Genomic DNA, 22,536 nt, shown 5'->3' on the forward strand with positions numbered 1-22,536 from the left:
GGACTAAGGACCAAAGAGGCTGGTGCTTCGACTATTCGGAATTGAGGTTCGTCACTGGCATTGAAGGTTATGGCAACGTGGCAGACTTTGGCGAGGCCGCGGAGTGCTCTCTTCCGCCTGTTATTTGAGGCGAAAGTCTCGAAGACTGTCAACACTATATTGTTGTTTTCTGTGGGATGATGCTTTGTGGTATTGTTAATGAGGAGATCCTCGCCGCTCTTGGCCACCTGCCAAAGTATCCAACATGCCCTAAGGTTGTGTGTTGGTATGCTATTCAGTGTGGTGTGAATTTTGCATGGCCCATTGAGCCATCCCTTCAATACGGTTCCACGCCCTATAGTGGGCTTTGGTTTCTTCATGATTGGATCAGGTGACTTGCGAGAGTGCACCCTTTTTGTTCGGATGAGGGTTTTAGTGAGAGGTGAAGAATCACAGAATTTTTCCTGGGTCTGCCAGGCGCTTTCCATCGCACACTGTACTATGGCCGCCAAGTTAGCGAAGTGTGATATGTCACGGCGACTTATGGCGTTAAAGATTCCCTTGTCCGTGCAATTTTTGCAGAAGAATGAGATTGCATCTTCCTCGCGACAATTCTTGATCTTGCTCATTACAAGGTGAAATCTGGCCCAAAAGTGATGTACTGTATCTTGGGACTATTGTCTAATGTGGGAAAGATCGCTTGTATCTAGGTGGGTCGGTGGATTTAAGTCCGAACCCTGACCTGATCTGAGACCCAGGTGCAGAGGGACTTGCGAACTTGGGAGTTCTGGTTCCGGGATGTTGCCCAATTTTTCTGGCCCACCGTCTGATTCTAAGTTTAGAGTTTGGGTCATGTCCTCCCGCAAACTGGTATCCGGCTCAGAGAGCTCAGGAATCCGAACATAGTTCGTCCTCAAGATAGAGGAAGAATCGCTGCATTGCTCCTCCACCACCGATATCTGATGGGTGACCGGCGGAGAGTTAATCTCTCTTTGATCGGGTTTAAGCCCAATTCGATCATAGTCCGTAGCGACTCCCAGGGCGGTGATGCGATCCAAGAGCTCGTTCAAGGACGAAAGTTCCATTGGATCCATCTGCTCGGCGTATTCCGAGCTGACGAGGAGGCTGTTCTTGATGATCCGAGAAGTTATCGTCGGCACGGTGGCCGAACGGGTGGTCATGACGAATCCGCCCAGTCGGAGGGTTTGACCTAAAGCCAGGGCTCCCCCAGAGGTGATGTTGTCCATGATAACAAGGCGAGCCATCAAACCTTTTTCGACGTGACAGTGGAACTCTCAATGAAAGCACCAATGTCGGTGTCAAAACCGGCGGATCTCGGGTAGGGGGTCCCGAACTGTGCGTCTAAGGCTAATGGTAACAAGAGGCGGGGGACACAATGTTTACCCAGGTTCGGGCCGTCTCTATGGAGGTAATACCCTACTTCCTGCTTGATTAATCTTGATGATATGAGTATTACAAGAGTTGATCTACCACGAGATCGTAGAGGCTAACCCCCGAAGATAGCCTATGATTCTGATTATGCTTATCCTACGGACTAAACCCTCCGGTTTATATAGATATCGTAGGGGGCCTAGGGTTACACAGAGTCGGTTACAGAGAAGGAAATCTACATATCCGAATTTCCAAACTTGTCTTCCATGCAAAGGAGAGTCCCACCTGGACACGGGACGAAGTCTTCAATCTTGTATCTTCATAGTCCAACAGTCCGGCATAAGCATATAGTCCGGCTGTCCGAGGATCCCCTAATCCTGGACTCCCTTGACTACCATAAATTATACATGGCAACTATAATTTAACCAAAACAGAAAGAGTTACCATGCTTTTACAACTACATTTGCCATCCCGGATAACTATAGTTGCCATCCCCGGGGTAACTAAAGCATCATCCCGCGCGTAACTAAAGTAGCTGTGTCAGGCCATGTGAGCATATTTGCTTCGTGCCACACGCACGGAGTGGGGGATAACTAGTACTTGTTGGGCGTGTAGCATGAAATAGCTGCGCCTACATATGTGGGCACTTCTAATGTTCGCCCACACACGGCCCATGTGTGCTGCCTCCTGCTTATGCCACACAGGGCGTGTGGGCGGATTTCTATTAAGCCACACATGTGGGCATTATCGCCGTCCTTTTCATTTGATCCTTTTTATTTATTTTCTGGAATATACTGTGTCCGTCTGGTACACTGATATAGTCCCTCCCTCGTGTAGGTGTTAATCTCATATACAGAGTTTATTATGGCTCCATGTATGTGTCTAATAATTTTCTTCCTTCCAAACTTTGTGGGCCCTTTGGGTTTTTTTAGGGTAAACGCCACTTTATTTAATTAAAAGATGTCTGGGATCCCATCAGAGACCACACTAAGAACAAAGTCTGGTGGCACAATAAGCCAAACCTTACATAATTCCTCTCCAACACCTATCCTAGCAAGCTTATGTGTGGCCCAATTTGCAGAACGTCCTACCCAAGACACTTTGACATCATCAAAAGACTGAAACATTGATTTAATCTCCTCCACTCTTGGTCCCGCAGCAGTCAGGTTCTTTTCTTCCTTCTGTAGCATCAGCGCCACGGCCTTGTTGTCTCTCTCCAGGTGAAGCTTCCGCACGTTAATCTCTGCTGCCAACTCCACAACTCTCTTGCATGCTAGGATCTCTACCATCTCAGGTTCAGACTCATGCTGATAAAAGTGGCAAGCAGCCGCTTGAAAGTCTCCCGCATGGCCTCTCAATATCACGCCTCCTCCTCCCTTCTGTCTGTGCTTAGACACCGCTCCATCTGAGTTTGCTTTGATCCAGCCCTCTTCAGGTGTTGTCCACTTGCATGCTTCCTTCGTTTTCCGCTCCGGTGCCTCCCTTCTATGCACAGTACTCCATTCCGACATGTACGCGCACACTGAGGCCATTATTTCATGTGGTGCTGCAATCTTCTGTCCGTCCTTCGCTTTGTTCCGAGCCATCCATAATCCACAGCACGCCTGAACAATCGCTGCCCGATCGTCCACCCCCGCCTCCGCAAACCATCCCACTAGCCATGATGATAATGCACTCGAGGAGTCAATGTTGCTCTGTGGTGTTGCCACCGCGACTCCTTTCTCCCAGCGCATAAGTTTCCAGAAAAGCGCTGAATGTGGGCACGTCCAAAACCTGTGCAGTAGCGTCTCTTCTCTTCCAGATGCTGTGCAGAACACCCAGGCTTAATACGTCGCCTTAGAAGCTCCGCTCACATCGCTAGTCCGTTCCGCATGAGCCGCCACATGTGGATCTTTGGTTTATTTGGAGCAGAAGAGTCCCACAATCCCAGCCATCCCTTATGCTTATGAACCGAGGAAGAAGGGCCCGGCCGTTTGGTCTTCACCCCATTTAGCGTCATTTGCAAGTGGTAGGCTGATCTCACTGTAAACTGTCCGGTTTTCGTATAGTTCCAGGCGATATAGTCCCCCGTGTTTGGACCCCCGACAGCTATTTGTGTGATATCATTGGCGTCCTCCGGTGAGAACATGTCATCTATCTAACTCTCATTCCATTCTTTACTGTTTGGCATCAAGAGGTCCTGTACCTTGGACACCCCATGTACGTAAATTTGCCCAAGTGGCTTCATGCTTCCCTGCCTCGGTATCCAGTTGTCATGGTGTATATTGATCTTTGACCCACTTCCAATACGCCATATAGTGCCTTCTCTCAGCAGAGGCCAAAGATTATACTCCTGAAAGTATAGGATGCTCCGCCGGGACATGTTGCTTTTAGAATTGTTCCATCTTTATGATATCTCGCCTTCAAAACTCTAGCGCAAGCGAATCAGGGTATTGTAGCATTCACCACGCTTGTTTAGCTAACAAAGCTTGGTTGAACGCAACAGGATCTCTGAACCACAACCCTCCTTCTCGCTTGGTTGTACATATCTTCTCCCACGACAGCCAGTGCACCTTCCGTTCACCGTTCGCTGCTCCCCACCAGAAGTTTGACGAAATTGAAGACAAGTTCCCGCACATTTTCTTTGTGAGTTGAAAACAGCTCATAGTGAATGTTGGTGTAGACTAAAGCCCGGATTTAACTAACACCTCTCTTGCCGCCTTTGAGAGTCCTTGTCCTTTCCATCGCGACACCTTTCCTTTCGAACTCTCCATGACATATTTAGAAGTTCCGTCCTTTGATCTCACAGCCACTGTTGGTAGACCAAGGTACCTCTAACTAAGCGCCTCAGTTTGGATCCCAATGACTCACTTAAGTGGTCCTTTTTCTTCCTCCGCACATCCCTTCCCAAAGAATATAGCTGATTTTTGCAGGTTAACTTTCTGCCCGGATGCTGCTTCGTACCTCTGTAAAATCTGTTTTAGGGCTGTCAAGTTATCCTGGGATCCTTCTAAGAACACTATGCTGTCGTGAGCGAATAACATGTGTGTCACATGGGTGCCCGTGCACCCAAACTTGACACCTTTAATAGTCCGCTTCTCCTGTGCCTTTTTTAGCAAAGCTGAAAAACCTTCAACACAGAAAAGAAACAGGTATGGTGACAGAGGATCTCCTTGACGCAAGCCTCGCGAAGGTACAAATCCCCTAGAACATCCTCCATTTAATTTGACCACAAACTTTGCTGATGTTATACATCTCATTACCATTGTTGTCCATCCCTGCGCAAAGCCAGAACGCCTCAACATTTGCTCTAAAAACAGCCACTCTACTCGGTCGTACGCAATATTTTAAATAGCGCGCTACAAAATATAGCGAGGCCCTTCTCTAAATGCTACACAAGTTATAGCGCGCTAATAGCGTGCTATATTTCAAAATAGCGTTTGCAAAAAAAATCAAATATATCTAGGAATGAAGTATTTAAGCAACTAAATTTTTCATAGGAGCAAGCAATATATGCATCTGATAAAAGGAGTAAGAAAGCTAATGGGAGAATCTGATAAAAGGAGTGAGAAAGCTAGTGGTCGTGGGTTGGTTTTGGCCTGCTGGGCCTGCTGGGCTGTGCTTATTTCAGTTTTGCATGGTCTGCACGTTATAACGTTACAACGTTACAACGTTATAGCGTGTGTAGCGCGCTAATTACGCGATTAGCGCCGTAGCGTCCCATTTTGCCAAAACGTAACGTCTCCCTTCCAAATATGCTATAACCGCGTTATAACGGCGAAATAGCGTGCTATTTAATATATTGGTCGTACGCCTTCATCATATCAAGCTTGACTGCACATAAGGGCTTCTTCCTCTTCCTTGTCCGTATTGCATAAACACTCTCATATGCCACGAGCACATTATCTGTTATAAGCCTCCCAGATATGAAGGCACTTTGTTCTTCGGAGATCAACATTGGAAGGATAATTTTCAACCTGTTGGCAAGAACGTTTGCAACAATTTTATATAATACATTACAAAGACTGATCGGCCTGGTTAATAATGGCGTGTCTAGGAGAGAAGCATATGACTTTTTTTAGACGGGCGTAGGACATCCTTTTTTTAGACTAGTGACTTTGTTTTTCCCCTTGCCATACGAAACTGTGCGCATGTTCTTTGTTTTTTTGGAAAAGACCGTCCGCTTGTTCTTTTTTTTCATCTAATGTCCCACCTGATCTTGGTTTGTACGTGTCTATATTGGCTTTTTTTAGAACATTTATATTGCATCAAGTTTGCACATGTCAATTGTAGACTTGTTACCAACCAACCCAACAACCTGTGGTTAGATAGTTAGAGGGATAGTGGTATTCCCGGTCTATCAGGGTTCAACTCTTGATGATCACATTATTCCTAGATTTATTTTAGAATTTTTGGCTCAGTCTTTCAAAGATGCTCGAAGATGCTCATAGAGGTAGGGTCTGTGTGTGTTCATAGGGGTGAGTGTATGAGCGCTTATGTTTGTAATGTTTTCAAAAAAGATTGTAGACTTGTTTGTACGCGTTAGATATTGTACATAACATTTTTATCTTTTCATCTCATCTATTGTAATTAAGATCAATGGATGGCATATTTTTGGGAGCCGCTACGCGTCCGCCGGTAGATGTCTAGTAAACATCCGATCCACCACCTCGACAGCCGTCAGATCTCCGCGCGCGAGCCCGTCTGATCTAACTGCTCGCACGTGCGCATCGCCTTCCCGGCATATTAATTCCCGAAACAACAAACTAGTTGCAGAAACAATGGTCGCATTGCAGAAACAATTCCTGAAACAACGACTGCGTTGTAGAAATAACTACCATGTTGCAAAATTTTAGAGATTGCAGAAACAATTCCTGAAACAACGACTACGTTGCAGAAACAACTACCATGTTGCAAAATTTTGGAGATTGCAGAAACAATTCCTGAAACAACGGCCGGGTTGCAGAAACAATTCCTGAAACAACGGCTGCGTTTCAGAAATAACTACCATGTTGCATGCGTCAAGCACGTCGCCGCCGACCGCAACAGAGTAGAGCGCCGCCAATCCGTGGCTGCAGGGGTTGTAGAAGCACCGTTGTTGCAGAAAACTGAGCTCGAGGAGGCGGCAGCCATGGCTGTCCACGCCGGTGCTCCCCGAGCAGCAGGACGACGACGAACGCAGTTGCTGGTGCTCCCGGGGATGGTAGACGCGGCTCAAGATCTTGTTTGAGATGCGGCGGAGGAGGAACTTGGGCAGGATGGAGGCAGGAGAAGAAGAGGAGGGGCATGACTGACGGAGGTTGGGGATGAGCCAGAAAGGGACGATTGGAATGTAGACCGGGGAAGGAGGAAAAATGATGCACGAGTGAAGGAGGAGATAAGGTTTGAGAAAAGGGAAGAAGACTCGGCGACACGTGTAGCGCGGAGTAGGCGGCGGACGCGGCCATTGTCATCCGCCGGGTGATGGTAAGCGTTTTCCCATATTTTTAGCATATGTCGATGAACATGATGTCTTGTTAGTCTCTTATTTTATAATTATACAATAGATTATCAGTTTTGCTAAAATATATCTAGATGCGTCATATATGTTGCAGATATAAGTCTTATGTCATTGTCTCATTGATCTTACGCGGAGATTCGTGTTACTATTTTATTTTCCTTTATTCTTTTTCTCTTGATGCATGATTGTTTCACTTAGATGTGCAATAATTATGACACATCTAAATGTGCGCACAAACCCAATCGTTATTTTATTTTTTGTAAGACCTAATCATTTTTAGAATTTTTTTAGATTTATTAAAATAACATTATATTTTTTGCTGGAAAACTAACAGTATACTCCTGATCTCGATTTATGTTATATTTATCAATATACAAAATTTATGGTATATACCAATATGAAATTTAAAGCTACATATATGGATGATATACTGCACAATATACATCACATAATTGGCCAGAAGGGCGCGGCAAGTACGTAAATTGTATGTTTGATCCTGGTTTATTACGTGCACCACGCAATCCAGTACGGACTCTCTGAGTCGTGATGCTGTTGAATCTGACCAGCACATAGAGTCCTCTCCTGATCGCTATTGGATTCGAGCTGCACATGGAGTCCTGAACTCCTGATCAATCCACCGTATCGCCGCCGCCATCAAATTAACCTGTGCGTATGTCGACGCCGGCCTCTGCCAGCGGCAGCATGGCGCCGACTCTGTGGGCTGACCTCCCGCCAGACCTGCTCGGCGACGTCTCCGGCCGCCTGCAAGACCCTGTCGATTTCACGCGCTTCCATGCTGTCTGCACGGCGTGGCGCGACTCGCTGACAACGTCCTGCCGGTTCAGGTTGTTACCAGGGCTCCTCACGCTCACGGCGTGCAAGGGCCACGTCCTGCACTCCTCCGTCAAATTCTCGCCCGAGAGGACGAAGCGGCGGCTGAGCTACTACCGCCGCAGCTGCCGTGACATCCTTCTCTCCAAGCCGCCCGACACATCACCGGCCAGCAGCAACTGGGTTTCCAGCGCGAATGGCACGGACGCTTGGGTCTTGATGACCACAGATGCAGGATCAGGACTTCTCAACCTTCTTACCGGAGCCTTCACCTCGCTGCCGGCATACGATGACAAGATGCGGCAGATGAAGAATCCCCTTGGTATTGTCTATGCCGACGGCACCGTTTTTCTCTACAGCTTTGCCTACAAGTCCAGGAGCAAGCTGGCCTTCATGGCGGCAATCCTGCGTCCTCGCGACGTGACATGGACGACAGTAAATACAATGCTGCATTACACGACATACATCGTCGGCAGCTATTTATTTCCCGCGGCGGCGGCATACCACGACGGTAAGATCCTTCTGTGCGTGAATTTAGACCACTGGTGCATCCTCACGACAGATGACGATAATGCTAGCCGCAAGCTCCAGCCGTTGAGCGCGTGGTACGGCCGGCGCGGGTACCGTAGTGACAGCTACATCTTGGAGTTCCGCGGTCAGCTTTTGTGGGTGTCTGTCCTGGTCCGCATCGGGGAGTCTGACCCAGCACGCGCTGTATCTCTGGTGGTACATGCGCTGGAGCAAGATAACATGCGGTGGGTGATGGCGGATGTCCGGAGCTTGGCCGACCATGTTCTCTTCCTTGGCTCCCGTTCCAGCTTTTTCATGGACGCCGCTGTGCCGGAGGGAGACGGTGGGTGCGCCTACCTCCTCTTCGGGAATGTCTTGCTAAGATACACCTTTGTCCACGACGAGACCAAGCTCGTGGACCACATTAATGATCCAGATTGGCCTATCAACGAGTCGCAAAACATGCACTGGCTCCAGCCCCAGCCTGCCATTGCTCCAATCCAAGATATCAGAAAAAGGCTTGAGGGATTTAACCTTCAGCAAAATTTCATATTATTAACTTGACAGATTTTACATTTCAATTAATATTTCATCATTAGTTATCTCTTTACTACTATTCGTTTCTTCCATGATTTATTGCCATCGGCTTCTCCTCCCGTATACACCATGCACATGAAAATCGTGTTGCTAATATTACGAAATAATTGTGGTGATTTTTCTTAAATGATGACCGACTCATACATCTAGATCACATTGACCGCAAAATGAGTGAGCAAGTTCTTAGTATTTGTATCATAGTTTAAAATAATTATCTATTATATGGTTATGTAGTAAGTTGAATTTAAGATAGAGACCACGTGGAACTCTGCAAGCTGAGATTTATCTATGGTCTCATTCATCTGACGTCATCACATATGTCGGCTAGACTTATTTCTTCTCCTCACGATTTGCATGTATCGTGTCTTTTTTTAGGCTTGGCCTTTTGTTTCTCCTATCGCTCGTACTAGAGCAAACGTATGTGTCCTTAAGAGAAGCATGTACGCCTTAGTGTGCCTGCCTGTACAACATGTTTTTAGTTGTTGAACCCAGTTTTCGAGTGTTTTCTTTGCTGTCTCAAAAAAAGGAGAATATTGTATTCGATGTATTTTCAGTTTTTACTCTATTCTGCAGTAGTCGTCAGCATGATGCCTCTGTCGCAGGATCAATCCCAGTTTTGTCCCAGACATTAAATATTTATTTATTTTTAGAATATTCATCAAATTGTTTTAAAAATGATAAACAGCACAAATAAAATATTTATAATGCATAAAATGAAAATTTTCACATATTGGTTCTAAAAAAATGTTTACCATGTAGTTGGAAAAAACGTTGTCAGTTATTTTGAAACAATGTTTCATCACGTATTTGAAAAAATGTTTGCCGCATATTCAAAATAATTTAACCGCATATATAAAAATGTTCGCCGCATTTCCCACAAAAAAATATATTCACCGCTTGTTAGAAAAGGTCATCTCATATCTAAAAAGATGTTCATCATGTTTACAAGCCTTGCAATTGCATGGGTACTGTTGGACATGCAACTGGCCGACAGGAACCACTTGTCGCCCTGGTTATTAAGATCACTTTATCGGTCATGAGCAATTTCGGTTGTGTTACAACACTTGCAATTGCATCGTGGTGGACATGCAAGTGGCCAACAACCCAATATCACCCTCAATTACAATTGCTTTGAGGCTCTTGCAGTTCCAGTAGGGTTACAACACTTGCGGTTGCATATGTAGTGTTAGGCATGCAACTGGAAGAAAACAATCCCTTCCTACCACCTAGCACTAAGGTGGGAAGGCGGTTTCCGCCCTTGTCCCTTGTTGCTGACTGTCACGACAACATCGATCATTCGCTCACCTAGAACACGGGTTAACGGATTTTGTGATAAGAGTGAGGGTTGAGAGTGAGCGGGTTGGGGTTGGGGTTGGTTTGTTCAATTACGATTGTCTGACCGGAATAGTTTCCCTATTTTATCAAATGTCGCAAATTGCATGACTGAGCGGTTCATGCACCTTTTTTTAATCAAGTCATATTTGGTTAGGATAAAAAGGTGAATGCATTGGTTTGTTGCTTGAAGAGTTAAACGGACACGGTGGCCTATCAATTGTTTTCCCAACAACGGACATCATATATTTATATGATGGTAATGCATGACATTCAATTGTATGTCATAGCATGGCAATGGCGAAAGAGACTTCAAATCTTCCTTCTAGGCTGTGGCGGATCGACACGAACATGGGGAGGGGATTAGAGCAGAGAGTTGGGTGATTGGCAAGGGATTCCTCCTTGGCTGTCTGGGGAAGTATGGTATCACGGAGAGGGCATCATGGTGAAGGTGAGGTGGGCGTCTTCCAGTTTTAAAGGAGAAGGCTTAGCGAGAAATGTCCCGCTACGGCAGGAAACCGAGCAGGAAGGGGAGCGTCCGGCAGAAAAAGGGAAGGGTTTGTGGTGGGGTGGGGTTTTTTTGTTGGGAGCACCTGTTGGAGATAACATGGTGGATACTCTGGATAACCACGTTTCCTCTCACATATTGGCAGAATTTCGGGGAGCCAGGAGATTGAATTTTGAAGACCCTGCTGGGTGTCCGTTTGATGTCCAAACACATCCAGACGTATGAGGAAAAATGAGTTTCAAATATCTTAATTATTTGTTTGATTCATTTATATGCATTATACTTCCTCCGTTACTAAATATAAATCTTTATAGAGATTTCACTATGAATTACATACAGAGCAAAATGATTAAATCTATACTCTAAAATACATCTACATACATATGTATGTGGTTCATAGTGATTTTTTCACAAAGACTTATATTTAGAAACGAAGTGAGTATCTCGTAGCAAACGTGCGTTCTACTGGTCCAACAAACAGCATCAGGACTCGGAGTCTGTATTTGATTGCTTGGTATGTCCGTGCGTGGATTGTTGGTGACATGCGAGAAGAGGAGATAGGCATGACACGTGCAAGGTGCAACACGCAATCCACCCGGTCGAAGTTCTGATGCTATACGGCTGGAGAGAACATATCCTGTACTCCCGATGATGTAGTACTCCGGCTGCACCGTGTGCTGCACAACTGTCGGATTGAAAATCTAGGTACAGGATGTAACGCGGAGTACTCAGCTTGTCAAATTTGCAGAAACCCCCCCCCCCCCCCCCATATAGATACAGAATCACCAACGTTTAATACATTATCTTGAAAAGCTGTGCCACCCCAGTTCTGGAACAGAATGAACAGAGACATCATGTGCCTCTGTAGCTTGTTGTCTCATGATGATGCATTCATCCAACACGTATAAATACGACAACAGCCCCATGGTACAGAGAGTATCATGACTTTCGAAGATGGAAAACATATGTATATATATGTTTTACATACAAAGTGCATAACATGAACCTCATTCAGCAAGTTTATTTGAGAAGGTAAAGCTAGTTCTAAGAAAATAAAGAGATAGGAAGTCCATGAACCAAGATTTGGTTTCATAAATCCTGCACCAAAGATGGAAAGACCAGAACATCAGGTCTGTTAAACACCTTTCTGAACTCAGAAGGCAACACATCAACAACCATCTCGAAATTTCATAGCTCACAGTAAGACAATTTGAATGCTTTGTGAACGACATTCATGACAATACACATTAGTCTCATGCACATAACTAGAGTTGCAACCAGCAGTTACAAACAATGTATAGAGGATTAGTAGGCACACATATATTGCGACAGATTCAACATGGTGTACTGAACTAGGTCCATATATCACATTAACGAACACATTTTTCATCCATTATTTAACGCAAAGTAAAGGTTGTCCGCTCCCTTTGGTGGGTTGTGCTGCAAAATATTAAACAAGTAAAAGTCAAAGGTTTGCAAACATACTAAACATGTTTTAACTGATGAGGAGCAAAAAATAAATACCCCTGTCATGTTTGCCTCGTTAAGTAGAACAATATGCTGATATTGAACCTTCTTGGATGCTACTTGCTCTGCAAACAAGAAGGAAATCAGATTATGAAAACATGAAAGAAGATATACTATTTAGATTATGGTCTATTGACCTTTTTCCTTTTGTTAATGGCCTCCTCTGAACCCAAGGAAATCAGATTATGAAAACATGAAAGAAGATATACTATTTAGATTATGGTCTATTGACCTTTTTCCTTTTGTTAATGGCCTCCTCTGCCCTTTGTATTTGCAATATCAGGGGGATGAATATTGATGATGCTTGGGAATGTCGTTCCAATAAGAGGTAAATACACCACAAGTCACAGAACTTGCACACGATGGTCAATTTAGTGCGTAAACTTATAAAATACGTGTTTCTAGTCATCTAACTTGTCTTCTTGTTCATATACGGTGCTTTCTACCGTATCCGGCTGTATCATTACGGGTGCCAACGTGATGGGGCCTACAGTCAGTGGCTGAGGTGGTGGTAATCCGCACGCACTGTTTTTTTCTCAGATAGCACCCTTGCATTTTATTTATTTATATGCAGAAAATTCTCAAATAAAAGTAAACAAAATTGTTGCACACAGTGGGATTTGAACCCACGACCGACCATGATTCGCCCCGCATAGAAGCCACCAGACCAACTGCAACTTTGCGTTTAACAGAAAAAATTATCTTTATATAACTAGACCATCGAATTAAAGTAAAATCAAAACGGAGACAAGGTAATCCCCGCTTCGAGCTTGAGGGCGCAGTCCAAAAGAAACCTATATGCATTCATTCTGGAGTATATTTTCTTTTATGTACATAATTCATATTCAAACAAAAATTTCGTTCATTTGTCCTAAAAAACTATGTACATTCATTTTGACCTATATTTTCGTATATCTAAATTTTCAAATTTTAAATTATTCAAACTAAAAAAATGATGTTGATTTGTCCAAAGAAATTTATGTACATTCATGCTGCACTATATTTTCTTTTATCTAGATTTTAAAATTAGAAATATTCTAATTGAAAAAAATAGTTGATTTGTCCCAAAAATTTACGTACATTCATTTTACATTATATTCCCTTTTATCTAGATTTTAAATATTTAATTATTCGAAATCGAACAAAAATTATTTGATTTGTCCATAAGAATTTACATACATTCATTTTGAACTATATTTTCTTTTACCTGGATTTTTCAGTTTACATGTATTTGAATTCAAACAAAAGTTGAGTTGATTTGTCTGAAAAACATACATACATTCATTCCGCACTATATTTCCTTTTATATAAATATAAAATTTTTAAATTATTCATATTCAAACAAAAGTTTTGTTGATTTGTCCAAAAGAATTTACATACATTCATTCTATATTGTATTTCCTTTTGATCTAGATTTTAAAATTTAAAATTATTGAAATTTGGAACAAAATTTTGTTGGTTTGTCCAAAATAATTTACGCTCATTCATCCCACACTATTTTTTTCAGGAATATATATTTTAAGTTAGGTACTATGTGCAAAAAATATTGTCTGTGCAGAAAGAAAATTATACATAGTTTGCCAGCACTGGGATACATAAATTTCAAACTATATAATACATAGCACTCTTATCTCTATTTAATTAGTGCGGTACCACTGGTAGAAAAAGAGGCTTCCGTCCAGCCCCATTAGTCGCGAAACTGTAGGAACCGCGACTAATGAAGTCTTTAGTCGCGGTTCGGCAGACGAACCGCGACCAAAGGCCTGGGCCCAAGGCGCTCGGTGGCCAGCTGGTGCACGTGAGGGGCTTTAGTCGCGGTTGGCCAGGCCAACCGCGACTAAAGGTGCGCAAAGGCCTTTAGTCGCGGTTGGCCAGGCCAACCGCGACTAAAGCTCCTCCCCTATATATACCAGTTCAGCACGCTCACTTAGCCATTTGGTGCCACTTCTCTTCACAAGCTTCACAAGGGGGGGTAGGTTTGCTTTTGGTTCCTCTTATGCACACAAGGTGTTTGATGAAATGCCCTAAGAGGGTGAAACAAACATGATATGAAGTGTTGGAGCCACACTTGAGGTTCCTCATTTATTTTTTCCTCCTCGATCGCGGTTAGCAACTTGAACCTTTCATGCATGTGTGTCATTGATAAAATATGCATGTGTGCAGTTCATTGTTTAATATATATTGTTTGTAGCTAGTTAGTTTAACAAATGCATGATGGTTAATTATATATTTTATATTATAATAATGCAGATGAATCGGCAATGGATGTACGGTAACCGACTCTCCGGCGAGTTCACTACGGGTTTGAAAGATTTCCTCGTAGTGGCTAATGCGAACAAGCAGGGGGGTTTTGTTATCTGTCCATGTGTTATCTGTAAGAATCAGAAGGGTTACTCTTCCTCAAGAGATGTTCACATGCATCTGCTTCGGCACGGTTTCATGCCAAGCTATAATTGTTGGACCAAGCATGGAGAAAGAGGGGTTATAATGGAAGAAGATGAAGAAGGGGATGATTTCATCGATGAAAGCTATCTTGCTCATTTCGGTGATACTTTCATGGAGGATGCTGAAGGTGAAGGGGAAGGTGAAGAAGAGGCACGTGATGATCCCGTTGATGATCTTGGTCGGACCATTGCTGATGCACGGAGACGCTGCGAAACTGAAAAGGAGAGGGAGAATTTGGATCGCATGTTAGAGGATCACAGAAAGGCGCTGTACCCCGGATGCGATGATGGTCTGAAAAAGCTGGGCTGCACACTGGATTTGCTGAAATGGAAGGCAGAGGCAGGTGTAGCTGACTCGGCATTTGAAAACTTGCTGAAAATGTTGAAGAATATGTTTCCAAAGGATAACGAGTTGCCCGCCAGTACGTACGAAGCAAAGAAGGTTGTCTGCCCTCTAGGTTTAGAGGTTCTGAAGATACATGCATGCATCAACGACTGCATCCTCTACCGCGGTGAATACGAGAATTTGAATGAATGCCCGGTATGCACTGCATTGCGTTATAAGATCAGAGGCGATGACCCTGGTGACGATGTTGAGGGCCAGAAACCCAGGAAGAGGGTTCCCGCCAAGGTGATGTGGTATGCTCCTATAATACCACGGTTGAAACGTCTGTTCAGGAACAAAGAGCATGCCAAGTTGTTGCGATGGCACAAAGAGGACCGTAAGTCGGACGGGGAGTTGAGACACACCGCAGATGGAACGCAATGGAGAAAGATCGACAGATGGTTCAAAGATTTTGCAGCTGACGCAAGGAACATAAGATTTGCTCTAAGTACGGATGGCATGAATCCTTTTGGCGAGCAGAGCTCCAGCCATAGCACCTGGCCCGTGACTCTATGCATCTACAACCTTCCTCCTTGGTTGTGCATGAAGCGGAAGTTCATTATGATGCCAGTGCTCATCCAAGGTCCGAAGCAACCCGGCAACGACATCGATGTGTACCTAAGGCCATTAGTTGATGAACTTTTACAGCTGTGGGGTGGTGTCCGTGTGTGGGATGAGCACAAACAAGAGGAATTTGACCTACGAGCGTTGCTTTTCGTAACCATCAACGATTGGCCTGCTCTTAGTAACCTTTCGGGACTGTCAAATAAGGGATACAATGCATGCACGCACTGCTTACATGAGACTGAAAGTGTACATTTGCCAAATTGTAAGAAGAACGTGTACCTTGGGCATCGTCGATTTCTTCCGAAAATTCATCCAGTAAGAAAGAAAGGCAAGCATTACAACGGCAAGGCAGATCACCGGCCGAAGCCTGCGGAACGCACTGGTGCTGAGGTATTTGATATGGTCAAGGATTTGAAAGTCATCTTTGGAAAGGGTCCTGGCGGACAATCAGTTCCGAAGGGAGCTGACGGGCACGCAGCCATGTGGAAGAAGAAATCTATATTCTGGGAGCTAGAATATTGGAAAGTCCTAGATGTCCGCTCTGCAATCGACGTGATGCACGTTACGAAGAATATTTGCGTGAACCTCCTAAGCTTCTTGGGCGTGTATGGGAAGACAAATGATACAAAGGAAGCACGGCAGGACCAGCAACGTTTGAAAGACCCTGATGACCGGCATCCGGAATGGTTTCAAGGTCGTGCCAGCTACGCTCTGACCAAAGAAGAGAAGGTCATCTTTTTTGAATGCCTGAGCAGTATGAAGGTCCCGTCTGGATTCTCGTCCAATATAAAGGGAATAATAAACATGGCGGAGAAAAAGTTCCAAAACCTGAAGTCTCACGACTGCCACGTGATTATGACGCAATTGCTTCCGATTGCTTTGAGGGGGCTCCTGCCGGAAAATGTTCGAGTAGCCATTGTGAAGCTATGTGCATTCCTCAATGCAATCTCTCAGAAGGTAATCAATCCAGAAGTTCTACCACGGTTACAGAACGATGTGATCCAATGTCTTGTCAGTTTCGAGTTGGTGTTCCCGCCATCCTTCTTCAATATTATGACGCACCTCCTGGTTCACCTAGTCGAAGAGATTTTCGTTCTCGGTCCTGTATTTCTACACAATATGTTCCCCTTCGAGAGGTTCATGGGAGTATTAAAGAAATATGTTCGTAACCGTGCTAGGCCAGAAGGAAGCATCGCCAAGGGCTATGGAAATGAGGAGGTAATTGAGTTTTGTGTTGACTTTGTTCCTGACCTTAAGCCGATTGGTCTTCCTCGATCGCGGCACGAGGGGAGACTAAGTGGAAAAGGCACGATCGGAAGGAAATCAACGATATGTATGGACGGCCATTCTCTGACTGAAGCACACCACACTGTACTGACCAATTCCAGCTTGGTGGCTCCGTACTTTGAGAAACACAAGAATATTTTACGCTCGGACAACCCGGGGAAGCCTGAATCCTGGATTAGGAAGGCCCACATGGAGACTTTCGGCAGTTGGTTGAGAAAACATTTAATGAATGACAATGATGTTGTAGATCAGCTGTACATGTTGGCCAAGACACCATCTTCGACTATAACGACTTTCCAAGGGTACGAGATAAATGGGAATACATTTTACACGATCGCCCAAGATAAAAAGAGCACCAACCAAAACAGTGGTGTCCGCTTTGATGCAGCAACCGAGAATGGGCAAAAGGTCACATATTATGGTTACATAGAGGAGATATGGGAACTTGACTATGGACCCTCCTTTAAGGTCCCTTTGTTCCGGTGCAAATGGTTCAAGCTAACAGGAGGTGGGGTAAAGGTGGACCAGCAATACGGAATGACAATGGTGGATTTCAACAATCTTGGTTACCTTGACGAACCATTCGTCCTAGCGAAAGATGTCGCTCAGGTTTTCTATGTGAAGGACATGAGTAGCAAACCGAGGAAACGGAAAGATAAGAAAACGATCAGTACATCATGCGATGATCCAAAGCGCCACATTGTTCTTTCAGGGAAAAGAAACATCGTGGGAGTGGAGGACAAGACAGACATGTCAGAAGATTATAATATGTTTGCTGAAATTCCGCCCTTCAAAGTGAACACCGACCCAAGCATTAAGTTAAATGATGAGGATGCTCCATGGATACGGCACAATCGTAAGCAAGCAGGGACACAAGGGAAGAAATGATGTGTAATAATTTATTGTACCAAACTTTGTTGAATGGATCATGTGAATTATATTACCCGTGATGTGTTTGGTGTCCATTTTCGAATGATACATGAAATTTGGAGTGATGTAGTCCATGACGCTCTGCAGAGTCCGGCCGTACCACCATAGCCGACGACCGGCCTCTGGTATATTATTTTGAATTGAATTAGTTTATTTTTCTGAATTTTTTGATATATTATTTGTATTTTTAACATTTTGAATTGAATTAGTTTTTTTTTCTGAATTTTTGATATATTATTTGTATTTTTAGAATTTTGAATTGAATTAGTTTTATTTTTCTGAATTTTTTGATATATTATTTGTATTTTTAGAATTTTGAATTGAATTAGTTTTATTTTTCTGAATTTTTTGATATATTATTTGTATTTTTAACATTTTGAATTGAATTAGTTTTTTTTCTGAATTTTTTGATATATTATTTGTATTTTTAGAACTTTGAATTGAATTAGTTTTATTTTTTTGAATTTTTTGATATATTATTTGTATTTTTAACATTTTGAATTGAATTAGTTTTTTTTCTGAATTTTTTGATATATTATTTGTATTTTTAGAATTTTGAATTGAATTAGTTTTATTTTTCTGAATTTTTTGATATATTATTTGTATTTTTAGAATTTTGAATTGAATTAGTTTTATTTTTCTGAATTTTTTGATATATTATTTGTATTTTTAACATTTTGAAAAAGAAAAAGTATTTGGAAAATACTTTTAGTCGCGGTTGGCCTGCCCAACCGCGACTAAAGGTGGTTGCGCGCGGGAACGAAAAAGTCCTTTAGTCGCGGGTCGCCTCCCCAACCGCGACTAAAGGTTACCCTTTAGTCGCGGGTCGCCTCCCCGACCGCGACTAAAGGCCCTTTAGTCGCGGGTCGCCTCCCCAACCGCGACTAAAGGGTGGGGCTATAAATACGTGCGCCCGACCCGTCGCCTCCATTTCTCCGCTCGTTCTCTGCCGCGCCGAAGGCCTGCCCCCTCGACGCCGCCCGCCGTCGACGCCGCCCGCCGTCGCCCGCGCCCTCGACGCCGCCCGCCGTCGCCCGCCGCCCCCTCTCGCCCACGTACGGCGCCCGCCGCCCCCTTTCGCCCTATACGCCGCCCGACGGCCTCCCTCGCCCACCACCGCGCCGCCTCGCTGCCCTCAACGCCGGCGGCCGGCCTCGCTGCCCTCGCCGGCGGCCGGCCTCGCCGCCCTCGCCGGCGGCCGGCCTCGCCGGCGTTGATCGAGAGAGAGAGAGAGAGAGAGAGAGCAGAGAGAGAGAGAGAGCAGAGAGAGAGAGAGAGAGAAAGAAAAAGAAAAAGAAAGGAAAAGAAATGAAAAGAAATGAAAATAAACAAAAGAAAAAGAAAAAGAAAATAAACAAAGGAGAACATTTTTTAAAAAGAAAAAGAAAAAGAAAAAGAACAATAAACAAAAAAGAAAAGAAAAACGAAACAGAAAAAGAAAGGAAAAGAAATGAAAATAAAAAAAAGAAAAAGAAAAGAAAATAAACAAAGGAGAACATTTTTTAAAAATAAAAAGAAAAAGAAAAAGAACAATAAACAAAAAAAGAAAAGAAAAACGAAACAGAAATGAAGCTACAACGGGCCGGTGCATTAGCAGCAGTACAGCCGCGGAGGCTGCAACTGCAGCCCGGCTAAGACCCAGGCTCGGCCATATCCAGCCCTGTGTGACGCTCTTTGCATCAAAAAGTCGACGCGTCTCACAGGACGTAGCTCACCTGGGCCGGCCCATTTTGGGTTCGCGACATGACAAATTGGAATTTCCTCCCTCTCCGTGACGCCGTCGTCTGCCGCCCCGTCTCGCGCTCTACCGCGACACCCTCTCCCACCCCTTCCTCGCCCCCTCCTTTTGCCACCGCCCTTTCTCCACCGCCACCGCCACCGCCCCCCTTCTTCACTTAATTAATTTGTTTTTACTACATGTTTTCAGGACTGACATAATGGCGGACGATAGAGCTGACCCGATTATGGACAACTATGATCCGGACGGTGAAGCACATATGTTCGGCATCATAAACGGCGATATTCTATATGTGCCGACCGGAGAAGAAGAAGATGATATCTCTTCTTATCTGAACCTTGACGGTGAAGATGAAGGGCGCCGTCAGCAAGATGATGCCGAACAAACGTCGATAAACGACGATCTTCAAATGGAAGTAGCAACCACCTCCGGCGCCGAGGTATATATATACATTGAGCCTCTGGTGATACAAACTAACTGATTTGAATAAATATGTGTGTACTAACGCGCGCGACTCTCTTTCTTATTTTAGCCCTCGGCCGGATCGTCGAAACAATCGAGTACGTCGTCAAAGCGTGGCGCAACCAAGACGATGAAACAAGGAGAAACATGCACCATCGAGGTTGTCGACAGTGCAACCGGCAGGCCGCTGGAGCCCCGCAAGAACGCCACCAAGTTTGTCAGCCAATGCGGAGCCATTGTTAGAGACAACGTCTCGATCACCGTCCAGGAGTGGAATGAGCCAAAGAAGGCACGAATTGATGGTTTCACTTTTGTCGATAAGAGAACAAAAAAAGATTGCTTCAAGAAGCTTATGGAACATTTCGTTCTACCTCCGGAATACAACAAATTCGATGAGGAGGGTAACAAGATTGAGGAAAACAAGGAGAGGAGGAGGCTAGTCAAACAGTTCGCTCTTCATAAGATGGCCGACGCATTCCGGAAATTCAAGCAAAATCTAGCCCATGACTTTGTCAAGCAGAACAAGACTCCGGATTTCAAAGGACAATATGAGAAACTGAAACATGATTGGCCAGAATTTGTGAAGCAAAAGAAATCGGAGCAGTTCATTCAAATATCGAAAAAAAATAAGGAAAATGCGGCTAAGAAGGAGTACAATCATGTTATGGGGCCAGGAGGGTATCGCATTTGGGTGCCTAGGTTGGAGAAGATGGAGAACGAGCTGAGGGCGCGAGGAATCCGTCCAGGTACGGAGGGATGGGACCCAAGGGCCAAAAGCTGGTGGTACGGGCATGGGGGAACGCTGAACCCGGAGACAGGGGAGTGTGTTTACCGGGGCAAATTAATTAAACCCACCCAAGCCCTTATTAACGCAATGAGGGATGCTCAACAGGGGAAGATCAAGTTCAACAGAGAGAACGACGCGCTGACAAAAGCCCTCGGGAATCCTGAACACGGAGGACGTGTACGAGGCATGGGGCACATTCCGTGGAAAATAGGGTTCCCCCAGAACGATGACCCGTACGGTTACAGAAGCCGTAAGAGAAAGATGGATCGGGAAGCAGATGTTGTGGCGCGGTTGGCATCGGAAATGGATGTGATGAAGAAAACCATGAGTGTACTAGTAGCCGAAAGAGATGCAGCTCGGGTGCAGCATGAAGATCATCCAGCGGATCTCGGAAGCCAGCAGCGGAGAAGCAGCGTGGCTTCCACGGAGGCCCCACCGGCTGGTGCAGATGCACCGACGATCGAAATTACTGCACCGGAGCCTCTGGTGGTCGAAATTACTGCACCGGAGCCTCTGGTGGTCGAAATTACTTCACCGGAGCCTCCTCGCTACCCCGTGGACGATATAAAGGAGATGAAAGAATGTCATCTGTATTATCCTATCGGGAACATGTCCATGAAGGTAGCCATCGGCAGTGCTTTACCATGTTTACCTGGAGCACTCCACCACAACAACCCCATTCAAGATGGCTATGCTCGTGTCACGGTGGAGGACATAGTCCAAGGGTTTGAGGACCTGGAGATTGACATTGCTACACCTGAAGGGGAGAAAAGACTTGGAGATGTCAAGCGCCATTTCATTCTATGGCAAAAGAAGTTTATCAAGTTTCCAGGCGAGGCGCCAAGGACAACAAGTCCACCCCCCTACGGTGGTGGTGGTGGCGGTGGCGGTGGTGGTGGTGGTGGTGGTGGTGGCGGTTCACCTACACCTCCGTCACGTCAGCCGACGCCGCCCCCCAGTCCACAACGTCCGGCGGGTGATCAGCCGCCGCCCCCCAGTCCTCGTCCGGCGGGTGATCAGACGCCGCCCCCCAATCCACCTCCGGCAAAGAAGCAGAAGCAGTCCTGGATTATTAACCCGGACCCTTATGTACCTAAGACCACAAAGGTACCGGAGCCATCACTGAAGCCTCTCCCCACAAGGCCTTGGGAACGTAGTGCCGAGGAAGTCGACGCGGCCGCGGCTGCTGATTTGGAGAAATGGAAGGCGGACTGCAAGAAGAAAAGAGAGCCCGAGCCCAAGCCAGTATTTTCTGATGAGCAAAAGAAGTGGGCTAAGTCATTTTTGAGCACACCGTCCCAAGCCGCGAAGAATCTGCCTAACGACTATGCACGTGAACTTCGCAGGCAGGCACTCATGTTCAAGGAGAACAAAGAGCGGGAGAAGGCCGAAAGTAAAAAAAGCGGGAAACAAGTTGCCCAGCTCGGGGAACAAAGTAAACAATCGATTGCCCCGCTTATAGTGGAAGCCTTCTGTCCGGATGCCCCCGAGATCATACAAGCTGCGGCAGCACAGGGATTGACTGTAACGAGTGCCAGAGAACAAGCGGCCAACTTAGGTATTACTCTTCGTGAACTGTTAGGCCTTGATGAGGCGCCAGTGAAGGAGGTAGTAATTACATATGTCAAGAATGGGCCTCTCGTCGAGCCTGCGCAGGAAAAGGATCTACCTCCACAAATGAAAGGTCTGCTGAAATGGTACAAGGGTTACATAAAAAATAAAAACGCCAAAGAATATATTTATGCGGAAGTTAGACATGAGCATCACTTCAAACATTACTA

The sequence above is a fragment of the Triticum aestivum genome, chromosome 7B, assembly GCF_018294505.1.
Source record: "Triticum aestivum cultivar Chinese Spring chromosome 7B, IWGSC CS RefSeq v2.1, whole genome shotgun sequence".
NCBI lineage: Eukaryota > Viridiplantae > Streptophyta > Magnoliopsida > Poales > Poaceae > Triticum > Triticum aestivum.